The 2,529-nt window shown below is 31.1% G+C and overlaps 1 long non-coding RNA gene across 1 annotated transcript; it reads left to right on the forward strand.

Moving 5' to 3' along the window:
* The first annotated feature begins 498 nt into the window (after window positions 1-498).
* LOC143545543 (uncharacterized) lies at window positions 499-1,545 on the forward strand. The gene is made up of 4 exons (XR_013137445.1): window positions 499-574; window positions 671-747; window positions 1,219-1,315; window positions 1,404-1,545. It is a non-coding gene; the product is annotated as an uncharacterized LOC143545543 (long non-coding RNA).
* The last annotated feature ends 984 nt before the right edge of the window (window positions 1,546-2,529 follow it).

Consider the following 2,529-nt stretch of genomic DNA (forward strand, 5'->3'; position numbering starts at 1 on the left):
CAAGGTAGGTTACATCATAATCTACGAATATAAGAGAATAACATAATTCTATTTCTCTCTGCAAGATTGAAGATATAGGGTTAAGACGAATATTGATAGAAGCTGATTTGGATTTTACGTTCTACAAATACGAAGATGTGGTGCCTGAATTTTTCACATTAAATCGTTTGATGATCTACTTTTCAATGTGATGGTTGTATTTGCCCTAATTTGCGATTGGGTGTTTCTGCCCTTAGAATTTTCAATTTTGAATTTGAAATTAATTATGATGTATCTTTTTCAACAGTTCATGCTGTCAGGAGCATGACAATAGAGCATAGGCCGCTTCACTAATTTTAAAGGTACGTATTAAGTGTTGGTTTTAGGAAAAATTTCACACACACACTGTATTGGTACTTTACGCAGCACCATGGTGTGTGACAATTTTAAGTATGCAGCCTAATTTTGTATGTCGTTCTCAGTTAGAATGTTACTAAACCTTTTTTTTGCATTTCTTTCAGCTTACGTTGCACAACAGTGTTGTTAGCAGTTTAGTATAGCTCATTATCGAAGACGACGAATCTTTTTGGCTGTAGTCGGTAACTATATATCATCTATATTTGTCTGTCTCTGCAATATCTTTATATGTCCATGCCATACTAAATAATATATATTTTCCCTTTTTCTGCAGGTTTCTTTGTAGCACTATGGTTATAACAGACTTTAAATTAATGAAGGATAATTCCTTTGCATGTAAAGTGTTTTCAGGTATACTAATTGAGTTTTGTTATCTTGGTATTTTATTTTTTCAATTATTATGTAATAGGGTTGAGCTAGCATAACCGAAATAATCGAATCGAACATAACCGATAACCTATTTAACTAATGGAATTAACCGAATGATTAGACATACCAGTTTTGGTTATTTCGGTTATATTATTATTATTATTATGTCCTGCAGATAAACTTGTATATGTTTCTTCAAATTGTCAAAATGCAGTCTCAAATTTGACTACTGTGTCTTTTTTTGATTTTCATTTGTGTGGTCTTTTTTTTATCATTTAGCCTTGATGATTTGGTTAACCCCATCTTATTTTACCAAGTCATTGTTTTAGTCATCATGTGTTCTTTCAATGTTTCATCATGTCAAGTTTGATACAATTCGTAATTTTAATTTGATATGAGCGTATGGATTGTTATTTTGTTTATAGGTTATCGTATTTTATTTTGATATTACAGAAGTTGATTTTATAGTAGGCTTAAGTTTGATGATGAACGTGTTACCAAAGAAGACATGAAGAGGGCATTGGGTGAACAATATGGAGGATAAGAGGAGGTGACTTGACAGATAATTTGTTATGGTTTGTATAGAAGTTTCTATACTATATAATATGGACTCATTTTGAATATCTTGTGTGTTACAGCTACCTCAAGCAACCCCTGGGTTCTACAAATTCACACAGTATTCAAATGCATATATGCTTGTGTATAACTAACTGTATATACATGAAAGTGACAAGGAGAATACAATAATGTGGACGATAAGGATATAGCAGAGCACCTAAGAGTAAGTTATTTAATCTTTTGATATGGATTTTTTTTTTCTCGCCTCAGGCCCAACAAACTATATTAACCTCTTTCAGCTAAGGTTGAAAAAGAAGCAAGAATAAAAGGTACACAAAAAATAAGAGAAAGCAGAGTCTCATTTATATACTGTTATTATAAAGGATAACAGTTTTTACTAAGCCCCTTTTGAATTAGTACATTGTTTTTTAGAAACCATTTGTTTGACCTGCCTTGTAATTTAACATGACCAGGCTAGAGATCAGGACCTTCATGAACATATAGCAAAATATATTTATTTTGATATGGTGGATCATGGCAAAGTTAGTAGCTTCCTTATTCAAAAACAAAGCCTTATTCAAGGTAATGCATCTTTCTTATATTATTATTTTTATAGCAGAATCAGTAGCTTTTTTATTGCTATAATCATCACCAATACTTTGATCCCCAAACAGACCTAGATTTTGAAAGGATGATTGCCAACATAAAGTAATGTCTTTTCCCATATAATTGTTTTGGTATTAGTATCTGATTATTTGGAAAAAGAAAAAAAAAATTTGGTATTCACTTTCATGCAGCTTCAGAAGGATCTTTTATGTGCTCACGACCCAATAGGTATTGATCCAACTCTTGAACAGTGTGAAGAAATTGCTGATGTAAAAAAGAAAAGAAATATATGATGTTTTTTTATGTTGCTTATCAGATTTTGTTTTTAACTTTTTAAGTTTTAGCTGAAATTTATGATTCACATCAAATTAACAATATACGATTAACAATATACGAGAAACTCTCCAGCAATATCTACCGGTAATAATGCAATGATGTTTTAGCTTAATTTTTACCCGCATTATGGCTCTTTTTTAAAGCAATGATGTTTTTGTGCAAAAAGTAAATAAAAAATAGTTATGTCATTACGACATTAAAACGCCCGTCCACCGGACGGGTATAAAACTAGTTAATATAATAGGTTACAGAATAGTGAAATTT

The sequence above is a fragment of the Bidens hawaiensis genome, unplaced genomic scaffold (assembly GCF_021521415.1).
Source record: "Bidens hawaiensis isolate Kalapana, Puna unplaced genomic scaffold, B.hawaiensis_p1.1 tig00013980_1, whole genome shotgun sequence".
Taxonomy (NCBI): Eukaryota; Viridiplantae; Streptophyta; class Magnoliopsida; order Asterales; family Asteraceae; genus Bidens; species Bidens hawaiensis.